We start from the raw sequence: 12,466 nt of genomic DNA on the forward strand, positions 1-12,466 counted from the left end.
CTTTGGAATGCCAAAAAACATTGGAAATTATGAGGTAGGAGTCTATTTAATTAAATGAGGAAGGCTTCATAAGATACTAAGCTTTGAATGATTATAAAATGGTATGATCCCATTTAAAGATTAATAAATGGATAAAGAGACAGAGTCTGAGACCAAAATCTCAACAGTAGTTATCTCTAGATAGGGCAACTGTAAGTGACATTTACTGTTTGTTTTGATATTTTCTAAATTTTCTATAATGAAAATGTGATATATTTGTAATCAGAAAACAATAAATGCTATTTTTAGTAACTAATTAATAACCTTTAACCCTATCCTCAAGAAATAATCTAAAATAGAAAAAGAATTTCTTCACAAAGATGTTCACAGCACCATTATTTATAATAATAAAAAGTAGAGAAAATCAGATTTCTAATAATAGGGGAGTAAGTTATGAAAATTATCAAGTGTCTCCTTGGTGGTTACTATATAGTTTCTAAAATATGTATTTATGAAGCATCTACAATCATATGGAGAACTTCTTATGTGGAAAAGCATGACATCATTCTGTATTTACAGCATGATATCAACTATATTCAAAAAAATTAAATATATGTATTTATAGAGAGGAACTACATCTAAGAATCTACAATGTTGATCTCTTGATGATAGAATTATAAGTGACTTTTTTTTTCTTCTTTCTAGATTTCTATATTTTCAACTTTCTCTGTACTGAGCATATTTTATTTATTTTCTTAATTGAAAAAATTAAAAAATTATAACAATGGTTTTTAAATGTTCTCTTCACATCCTAGCAACCATTCAATTTTTCTCTCCTTCTTTCTGTCTTCCATTCAACTATTTTTGCCACCATCCTACAAAAATTCTTCCTTTGAAGGTGACATTGCCCTCCATCTGACAAGCCTGAAGACTCTAACTTCCATGTCTTTAGAACTCTTTGTGACAGTTGACACTGATGACTGCCTATCCTGAAATGCTCACTTTACTGGTCCTTCCCAACTCTCTCATGGATTCTTGTCACCAGTTCCCAAGATGTGGGCTCTTTCCAAGGGCTCTTCTTTTTCTAGACTTTCTCCCTCTGAGAACCCATCCTTGGCCCAAGTCACCACTATCTCTTCTACACTGATGAGCCTCAATTCACCTTGTTCAGACTTGACCACGCACTTCAATCCAGTGCATGCAAATGCTCATAACATATCACCCCTGAGATGGCCAACCACTCCCTGATAAACTGGCTTGTCTTCTCAGTTTCCCTTCTGCTATCATTCTTTCTCCCCATTCTATCAGGCTTCGAAGGCACATACTTTGCAGTTATATTTGCCCTGTCTCTTTTATTCTCCATTCCTAATCCACCATAGTATCTCAATAGAGTCTTCCTTAAACCCATTTTCCAGATCCATCTTTCGTTCTCTACTTCCTATAGGACTTCATGTACCCTCCACCAAAAATACTGTCTCTCCCTCCCCTTTTACTGAATGTCCAAATCTTACCTCCCTATGGGATCCAACTCCCATGCCACTTCATTAATTCATTCCAAAATTTTTATTGAAAAGTCCATAGTAGTTCCAAATACTGCATGAGGCATTAGGGACACAGCAGTAACAAAACAAATAAGTATTCTTCCTCTTGGAGCTTGTATTCTGATGATGGAGGATAGGGACAAACGACAAACAAGTGCAACAATAAATAAACAAGATAATTCCTGGTAATAAAACAAGGAGTGTGATAGAGAGAGGCAAGGGAGCAGGAAGGCAGAGGCAGGCAGGAGTGCTGCTGCAGAACACTCCTTAACACTACTTCACCTGTTCTGATGTCTACGGTAAAATGGACAAACTCCAAAGTCTTTACAAAGTCTTTTTTAAACTTTCTCTCTTGAATTATATTTATTTCTGTGCTTATCTTAGCCCTCCTCTCAGACCATAGGTTCCTTGATGGCAAGATTCACAACTTATACATCTCGCTATCCTTCATTAGCATAGAGCTTAACATCAGATGTATACTATGATTTCAAGAAATGCTTATTGAATAAATAAATGAATATCGATATCATTGCAACAGCCTCTCAGCTGGTCCCCCTGTTTCCAGTCCATTCCTCATTTAATCACTCATGAATTTTGCAAAATATTGCTCTCATCTTCTCATCTCTCTGTTCAAGACCTCTCAGTGACACCTTACACTCTCCTACGTAACCACATCAAGTCTAAACTGATCAAACTCTCTATAATCTATACCTCTAATTACAACTTACCACTAGTTTCTGCAGAAATCTTGCTGAGGCCATCAGGTTGGTCATCTAATGGTCTTTTAACCCTTACCTTGATCATTTAAATCCTACTCTACTAAGATGACAGAAACATTGTTGGGACTGAATTCCTTCAATCATTTTATTTAAACATATTTATTAAGCACTCATACGTGCCAGGCACTATGGTGGGCACTGGACATGCCCTGGGCAATGGAACAGGCATGGTTCCTGCCCTCCTGAAGGATACAGTCCTGAATAAGATGACTACAAAATACCACAAGGAAGTATTCAAAGGCAGGGTGTTGTCATATTATTGCTTCCATCTCCATGCCTCTGCACTTGCGGATCACCTTCCTGAAATGCATTTCCATTTCCTTTCAACTCCCTCCATTATACCTGTCCTTAAAGTCCTAGACTGAATCCTACCTCTGCCAGGAAGCTCACACTGATCCTTTAACTACTGCATCATTCACAGCCTGCACCACCCAGATTAATATGTTAATACTCACTACCTAGTATTACTCACTAATTGTTCTCTAAGTGTTATTTCCCCAACTAAATAGATTATAAGCCCCTGGAGAGAAAGGATTTTTCTTATATTCTAACACTCCACATGTCCTTGAGCAAGTTACTTCACCTCGCTGACCTCAGCATCTGCCTGCATAAAATGTCATTGTAATAACTCACAGGGCTATTGTGAAGAATAGAAAAACTAGAGCTGCTATCTAGCATGTACAAAGACAGCCTAATTGCTAAAAAAATAAAAATTAAAAAAAAAGACATGAACAGACACTTTAGAAAAGAGGATATCAAAAAAGCCAATAAAAAGGTACTCAATCTCATTAGATATTAGGTAAATGCAAATTAAACCACTGTGAGAATCACTCATACCTACCAAATGTCTGAAATTAGAAAGGGATAATATCAAGTGTGTGCAACGAGGTAAAGCAAGTAGACCTCTCGCACTGGGAGCACGAGCATAAATCGATAGAATAATCGTTTTGGAGAACGTAGGGCAACATCTACCAAAGCTGAACAGATGCTAACGCTATAACCAAATACTTCCACTCCAGGTATATGAGCCAAGAGAAATGCACCAAAAGACAGGTTCAAAAATAGATAGAGGCATCCAGAGAGAAGATAATTCAGAGGTCCATCAATTGAGAATGAACCAATAATTTGTACTATCTGCATATAATGGGCTATTATATAGCAATGAGACAAAAAGAACTACAGCCACACAAGAGAATGGAGAAGAACTTCATAAGCATGATGTTGGGCAAAATAAAGCCACACAAGACAGAATTCATACTAAATGATTGCATTCACATAAAGTTCAAACAGAAAAATACTAGTGGTACCACTAGAGAGGAAGAAAGGGTAGGATACGGGCCAGAAGGGACTCTGGGGCACTCGTTAACGTTCTCTTGATTTGGGTGGTGGTTATACAGGAGTGTCTACTTTGTGATCATTCACCAGATTGTACACTTATGATTTGGAAGTTATACCAATAAGAAAGTTTGTTTAAAAGAAATAAATGGAATAATATATATGAAAGTGCCCAGAAAACTCCCTGGCGTTAGCAAGTGCTCAGCACCTATGTGTTTACAATTTACCATTGGACCTAGAGTAGCCCCAGCTCCATGGCAGGCACTTACTCATCTATTAACTGAACAACTGATCACCCACTAAACCATGTATACACGGAATATAGTGATGACTCAAACAGAGAATTCTTGACCTCAGAGAGCATACAGTCTGATGGAGGAAGAGAGTCATTTAAAACATTAACACAAAAACAATACATCATTACAAACTGCTGTGAGGAAAAAAATGAGACAATTTAAATTGAGGGGTCATAGAAGACCTCTCTGAGAAAGTGACATGTCTTCATGATTGATTACTGAATCCAAGGACAGCAAGGTTGGGAGGATCGGCCCTTGGAGATCAATGCCCCATGAAGCACTTGAAGGCATGTCTATACCATCTATACCATCTCTACTGCTACTAGGTATTATGGTAATAGTGAATAAAAATTCACATTTCTTCCTCAAAATTCCAGGAGAGAAGTATCTAAGAAGGGAGGAAATGAGGAATAAAGGCAGAATGCAGTAGTGGTTAAGATCATGAGCTGGGAAATTTGCCCTGGTTACAATCTATCCTAGATCTACAGCTCACTTACAGTGTGTCCTTGGGCAAGTCCCTTAACCTCTCTGTGCTCCTGCTAGTGCATCCATTAAACATGTTGCATAAAATCTCAGGAAGTTCACAAACTAGTCTTGGACATGGGTTAGGAACCCCTTTCTAGGGATTCCTGAACTTCAGAAGAGGAGGTCGGCTCACAATCTGCAGAAGGCTGAATGAGACACAAAGAAGGGAAGAGACTTGCCCCAAATCATTTAGCCTCTGCTGGGAAAGATAGTCTTGCACATGCAGTCTTTCAACCTCCACTCAGCCACAGAGGAAAGAACCTTAGGCCTGAAACACTTTCCCTACCAAGAGATAAAGGCCACCCAGCCTGTACTGGATTATCATCCTGTGTGGGAATATCTTTCCCTGTTTCAGACTCAGTGAGTGCTCCTTTGTTCTGCTTAAGCATGTGTAGCATATGGCACCTGGCCAATCCCACTGCTATTCAGTCATGCATCGCTCAACAACAGGACAAGTTCTGAGAAATGCATAGTTAGGTAATTTTGTCATAAAAACATCACAGAGTGTATGCAAACCTAGAGGGTATAGCCTACTACACACCTAGGCTACATGGTACTAATCTTATGGGACCACTGTTGTATATGTGGTCTGTTGTTGACGGAAATGTCATTATGTGGCACATGACTGTATCTGTCCCCTGTGGGGAAAGGACACGGTCCTTCATTCTGTGGCATAAGACGTGTGTATTCAGGTCAATGACCCTATGTGGGCTGCCAGGAGGGACCCACTGGCCATGGGGGACCAATGCCCACTACTGAAGCTGATCTTATCCTCCTTTTTCTATGTGAGCAAAGTGTCATTCCATCCAGTGTTTGACTGCACTGTGCTTTCCTTGGTGACTCTGATACCAAAATGCAGTGGGCAGAAGTGTTTGAACTTCTACTCCTGATAACAGGCAACAGATGCCACTTGCTCAACAGCTCCTGAGGGCCAGAGCCAGGACTAGTCCACAGGCTTCCCAAGTCCCAACCTCAGCTCCTTCTAGATCTCTAATTCTGGCTCTTTGGGCACTTCATTATCAGATTCCCTGGGAGAGCATTCAGGTGCTGGGTCCATAAATCGAAACAGGACACAAACCAAAAGACAGAGTAATCTAAAGAAAACAGCTGCACAAATCCCACCGTGTCCTTCCAGCCCAGCTCCCCCAGGAGACACCCTGCTGAGTCAGCGCCTGCACCTAGTGCTGCTGGGATTTTGACGAGTCCATTGAAGGTGCGGGTGCGCTGAACAGTGGCCCTGATCAAAGCCTTCAAATAGGACAGGTGGACGCCAGTTTCCCAAAGCCAATCAGAATCACCTCATAGTTAAGTCCAAAACCTGTTCTACTTGCCCCACTGATCCACGCAAAAGTGCATGCTGCTTTCAGTCATTCCTGACACTGATCACACACAGAATGCGGTAAGTCAAGGATTCTACCAATTAAGAGAAAGGTGGCCCTTGTGGCCCACCTCCGTGCAGAGATGTGCAGTCTTTTAGCCACGTGAGAAGACTGCTCTGGCATCTCAGTTTGCATTATGTCACCCGCCTGCCACCTGCTCATCTGGTTTGTATAGTATGAAAATCCACCATCCTCCACAGTGCTGAGGGAGCCCCAACTTCTTAGAAGGACAACCTGACACTCCTGCCGGAAGAGTGGCGCTTATGAATGACTGTGTATGACCCATAAATCCCCACTCCTCAAATAGCCTAAATTCTCTCCCTGGCCTGCACTAAATCACAAGAAGGCCATCTAAAGGGATAACATTCATCTATGCTTCAGAATTACCTTCACTGAGTTTTAAAGTCACATACCCAATTTTGTTATACCCATTAAATAACAGCTCCCCATTCACATCCTCAATTTTTGTCCAAACTACAAGAAACGGACATGAAAATCATCACTGCTTTGCCGTCAAAACACTGTTGAGAATTTTGTCCACTTCATCATGAGGTGTCACCTTTATAAAGCCCCACAGGAGATAGTCCTTTAAGAATTCAATTCTACGAAATGCTTTCTTTTCTCACAAAAAAAATGACAGCTCTTTTCCTTTCCAATCATGAAGGCCATATAGCTGCTGGTTTTCTTTTGGGAACTGCTGTCAGAAAGTGTGAAGTGTAATAACAGCGATTATGTTGACCCTTATGGTTGTTATATTTGAATTCTCCTTTTTCCTAGTTCCAATTTTCTTTTTGTAACTTTTTTAGTTTATTGTTTATGTATTTTATTGTAAGCAGCTTCAAATCTATCTGAAGACACTATAAGTAAATTACATTAAAAAGGGAAAAATCAAGTCTTCTCTCTCTCAAAGATTACTGTATAAATACTGAATAAAGACATACTTTGGTTTATATACAGGGATTATGTCTCCAATTTTACAACCTCTCAATGATAGGAATATGTTTATCAGAATCTAGATTAGGATGGAGGAAGGAAGATCCAAGGACATTGAGACATCAATCAGAGATGTCACACCCCTGTATGCAGAACTCTGAATTTCACAGAAAGGACCCAAATGCAGCTCCCAACAGCCAAATTCATTCTGTCCTTAGGGTCAGTCTGACCCCACCAGAAGTTTCATCACTGATCAGCCTGTCAATAAGCAGTTATTGACCACACACTGTGGCTCCATCATTAACAATCTTTAATCTTTTTATGGAACATGATAGGGTATGGATAAACAAATAAATACTTACTAATGGAATCCAACGCCATTTCAAGTGTCAAGTCATTAAGAAGAAGAATAAAATTTGATCTCTACACCCCAGTAGCTTACAATATAATTGAAGAGATGAGAGGTACTCATGAAACAACTGGAGAATATGCAGTTAAGTGGCGAAGGCTCAAATAAGGCACCATCGTTCAACTCTTGCCAAGCACCTTGGTACAGGCCTGGCTGGACATGGCACAGACAACCCACTGTAGAAACTATTAAAAAGGACAAGGTTATGGTAGTTAGAGTCACTGATTCGTTCATTCAACAAATATTTGCTGCAAGCCTACTACCTGGAAGGCATTTTCTAGCTGTTGGAAATAGAGCCGTGAACAAAACAGACCAAGTGCCTGCCCTCCTGGAGCAAACATTCTAGTGGGGAAAATGGAAAATAAACAAATAAGCAACTATACAATATGTCAGACGGGAGCAATGTTAGGGAGAGTGAGAGGCAGAGGGAGGGGAATAGAGAGCGAGGCAGGGAAAGTGAGCACGTTGCCCTTTAAGAGAGTGAGGTCAGATGACAGGAGCAGAAACCTGCAGGAGGTGAAGAAAGGAGCCCTGTGCTGGTTTCTAGGGGAAGAGCATTCTACTGCAGAGGAAACAGCATGCGCTAAGGCCCTGAGATGGGCATGCCCAGCACGTTCAAGGAAAAACAAGAGGGCCTTGTGGTGAGAACAGAGTGAGCAGTAACTGGGAAGATGAGGCCAGAGGCAGTACAAACTCAATCAAATCACCAGGGAAGACTCCTAGGAGAAGATGGGGTTCAGCTAGGAGCAAATTCGGTTGGTTTCTCTAAAGCCGAAGGGAACACCACGAAGAGGCTCGGAGGCAGGGAAGAGCACAGGAAGAGTACGGTGCCCAGCGAGCCTAGAGTACGAAGTCCCTCAGATTCCAGATGTGGGCAAACAGGAGAGAAGCCTGAACGATGAGGAAGGGCCTGTTGTGGAGTCTCAAAAACCAGCCATAAACCTATTTCTCAGGGGCTTTTCAGAAAACACTCGGGCAGAAATAGCAACCCCAGCACTGTCCTTTCCGCCAGGACCAAATATAGGCCCAAGCCCAGGCATCATTTTCAAGAAAGAGGAAAAGAAAGAGAAAGAAAATCTGATGAAAAGATGCAATTCTTCCATATGTGTCTGGGGACACATGTTGCCTGAAGGAGAAGTAAGAGCTCACGAGAACTTCAAGGTGGTTTCAGAAACCTCCAGGAAACGTCACAAACATTTTTTCCTGCCCTCTATAAACCACTGAAGGAGAAACTGAGGAAGGGTTCAGAGCCAACACCGAGGTTGGCTGACTAGATACGTCTACCCCTGAAGGGGTCTCAACAAAAATGAAGAATGAGAGTCTTCTTCCACATTTGCCTCAGGGAAAGCAGAATGTGAGGAGAACGCCCCAGAGGCAGGAGGCAGATGAAGAGACAACAGGGAGACTCTTTCATCAGCAGTGTATCAGTTCTTTGAAAAGAGTCTAAATATACGTTAATCCCTTCGGATCAAGCTTAAAGCTCCAGGTATTATCAAAAATCCGTAAGAGAATGTTCTGGTTTGCACTGGGTGAGGTGGGGTGGTTTTGAAACACAGAATCTGGAACTCTCCCTAGCCTTGTTAATAACTCTACTTGAATAAAATGTTATACAAGCATTTCTCTCAAACAAGTTTTTTGTTAACTCTTCCTCAGCATTCCCCCTCCCCCCCAACAATTCTATGCCAGGCTTGGCAGTGGGGTGGGGTCAGATCAAGTGAAATATGTGGTTTCTGATCCAGGAAGCATACAATCTGGCTACGGAGACTAGGCTAAACCATAGGGGGAAATATGTGGAGACCCGTATACACATCCTTCTTGGTTTTCTCTACCCTAAAAATGAAAAGGCAAAGAAAAGATCTGAAAGAAAAACACCCAATTGATAATGGTTGTTACTCTTGAGAAGAGAGAGAGGTGAGCAGGAGTGATGGTGCTAGTCAAAGAAGTCTTAGATTTTACCTGTAATGTTTTAATTTTTGCAAAAATCAAGAATTTATACATTATTTGTGTATACATAGAAATTACTTTGAGATCTACATTTACATTGATATTTTTGAGTCATGAGAAAGAAAATCATACCCCATTCTGATTTGGGTCTTATTTAAAATCCTTAACAATCAGAGTTTCAGAAATAGATCCTGATATATAAGTCAGTTAAATATCACTATTCTTTGGCCACTGAGTTTATTATCTTCTTCCAAGAAAGACACAAAGGACAAGAGTTGTCTTTTTTTTCCATTTTCTCATCAAGAAAAGCTTAACCAAGCTGAGCAAGAACACAGCAAGGATCTCAGAGTCCACCTCGTGCCCCAATTCATTCAGTTACACCCCTTCCTAATTGTGGGCATGTTTGGGGGAGTCTTAAATTTCTGTAATTACTGGCCCAAGTGTATTTAAAGGAGCCTCATTCAGATGGAACAAATGCTTCCCGTTTAATCGCACTGAACCTCATAATACACGCAATAACTGAGATTTGTACAGAGCTTTGCCTCAGATGAGCTTAGAACACACCACAGTACAGTGTTTCCTTGAGCTGCACAGTATCCTAGTGACACACCCAGGATGTGATGACCACCTGATCTTGCTACTGAGGCTCAGAGAGATTTCGTGAGTTGTCTGAGGTCACACAGCAGGCAGAGTCGGAATGAGCACTGGGGTAGCCATACCTAGCAGTGACTGCTCCGATCACCAAGCTCCTCCTACAGGGCACTTGACACCTTGAAATGGCCTGGTAGTCTCCTCTCACCTGTACCATGACTGTGGACACTCCAGAGAGCTTCTCCCAGGTAGCGCCACAGACAGACCTCCTTGCCAAGGGGCCACGGCCACATCATCAGAAGGTGGTCACAGCAGCAGTCATTCTTACACCATTTGGCCATGGACTCTGGGTCAGAAAGTATCCTCTTCAGAGAGGCAGTGTGGGTGGCATAGTGGAAAAAGCACAGGCCCTGGCCTGAAACAGACAGCCATGGGGTGAAGCCCAGCCTCCCTGCTGCCTGACCGTAGCAGGCTCTCTAGCTCCCGGGGCCAGCAGAGCGGGCACTCAGTAAATGTCACTTTCCCTCCTGAGAGCAAGAACTGGACATATCAGTTTTCAATGTGCTTTGATTTTGTTTTTCCCTGACAGAAAATAATAAATTTTTTATCAAGAAGATGAAAGAAAAGACCAAAATGAATGGAGATTTCAGAACCCCAGAATTAATGCAATGGGAATGGGGAGGTGGACGGGACAGAAGGTAGGAAAAGGCACAGAAAGAAAGGGCAATGAGAAACGGATAGAGAGTGAAACGTTGAAAGGAAGGGCAGACCAAAGGACAGTAGAAAAAAGGCAACTAGAAAAAGAGAAAGAGGGCCGGCCCAGTGGCGCAGCGGTTAAGTGCGCACATACCGCTTTGGCAGCCCGGGGTTCACCAGCTCGGATCCTGGGTGCGGACATGGCACTGCTTGGCACCCCATGCTGTGGCAGGCGTCCCATGTATAAAGTAGTGGAAGATGGGCACAGGTGTTAGCTCAGGGCCAGTCTTCCTCAGCAAAAAGAGGAGGATTGGCAGCAGTTAGCTCAGGGCTAAACTTCCTCAAAAAAAAAAAAAAAGAAAGAAAAGGAGAAAGAGAAGAGGAGAAAAGCCAGAAGACCCCAGGAATTAAATGGGCCAAACGCAAAAGAGAAAGTCAGAGAACACAAGCATCAGCAACAGCAGCCCCGTGACCACACGCAAAACCCAAACCAGCAGGTCTGGCTGCCCAAGATTGATTTACCAAGAGGGCGGGAAGACATTTACACAAGGACAATTCCACTCAAAAGAAAGGTTTTTCAAAACAAGAATTATAATTATTTGTATTAGTGTTATTAATCTCCGCAACAATAGCAACTAATGGCCACACGAGCCCATTCATCAGGCCCTGGCCCTTCAGGCAACACAGGGCATCCAGCTCCTCTGGGGTGACAGGGGTTGGGTGGCATGAGAGCTGGGAAGCCAGGCCTCCCTCTTCCTCCTTCAGGAGCCAGAAAACATTTCAGACCATGCATGGGAGCCCTGTGAATATGGGAGGAAAGAGTTTCCTACACAAATTCAAAGATAATGAAATATTATTGAGGCAAAGATCCGGAATACTTCCTTACAAAAGTTGTCTGTGTTTTGCTTTGCTTTCTTTAATAAATAATATATTTGGGCATTCCCTGAAATAAATTGCCCAGGTCCAAGGGCATATCGAGGAGAGAAACTGAGTAGAATTGACATTTCATATTTTTGTTGCAGACTTTGGGAAAAAACTCAAGATGTCTTTATTACACACAATCTTGAAAGTCATGTAAGAGACTTAAAAACAAACAAACAAAATTAGAGGTAAAAAGATTTGGGGGGCCGGCCCCGTGGCTGAGTGGTTAAGTTCATGTGCTCCGCTGTGGCAGCCCAGGGTTTCACTGGTTCGGATCCTGGGCACGGACATGGCACCACTCATCAAGCCGCGTTGAGGTGGCATCCCACATGCCACAGCTAGAAGGACCTGCAACTAAGATATACAACTATGTACCGGGGGAGATTTGGGGAGACAAAGCATAAAAAAAAAAAACAGATTGGCAACAGTTGTTAGCTCAGGTGCCCATCTTTAAAAAAAAAAAAAAAAAAGATTTGGGATCCAGGCCTGCGATTCAGTAGGTTACTTTAGGAAAACAACAACCGCTTGTGGCCTCAGCATTACCTTCCATGAAACAGAGATGAAAATGTCTCCTCATGGAGCTATTCTCAAAATCCACGTAAATAGGAAAAGAGGAACTATCACGCTCCCCAGAAAACAAATCCACTGGTATTCACTTTAACTGATTTTGTACATCTTATGTTTGTCACATCCACAAGGCTATTAGAGGCTTCTCTGACAGTTTACCACGTAGCCATTAACAAGATTACAGGACTAGCTATCTATAAGAGAAGTCTACAAAATTATTTTTATTGTCATAAAAGATTCTGTGAGAGTGCATGCACCTACGCACAATTTCTTTAGAAACTAAGGAACAATTTGTAAGCAGGTGACATTGAAAATGGTTTTTAATAATAACAAGAAAACCTTCCTTCTAAGCTCATGATAGTTGATGTGAATAGAACCAAATAGAAAGGGTCCCAGGCTGGCAAAATTCTATAAAAGCAATGAAATTTCAACCGACCACCAACTCTGCAGCCTCCAGATTCTCTTCTGGGTAGAACGTTTTGCTGCCATGATCACTGAAAAAGAAAACCATTATCTCTAACGTAGTGCGAGCACCTCGTGCTCGGACAGCAGATAGACACAGGAAGAGGGG

This window comes from Equus quagga, chromosome 13 (assembly GCF_021613505.1).
Source record: "Equus quagga isolate Etosha38 chromosome 13, UCLA_HA_Equagga_1.0, whole genome shotgun sequence".
Lineage (NCBI taxonomy): Eukaryota > Metazoa > Chordata > Mammalia > Perissodactyla > Equidae > Equus > Equus quagga.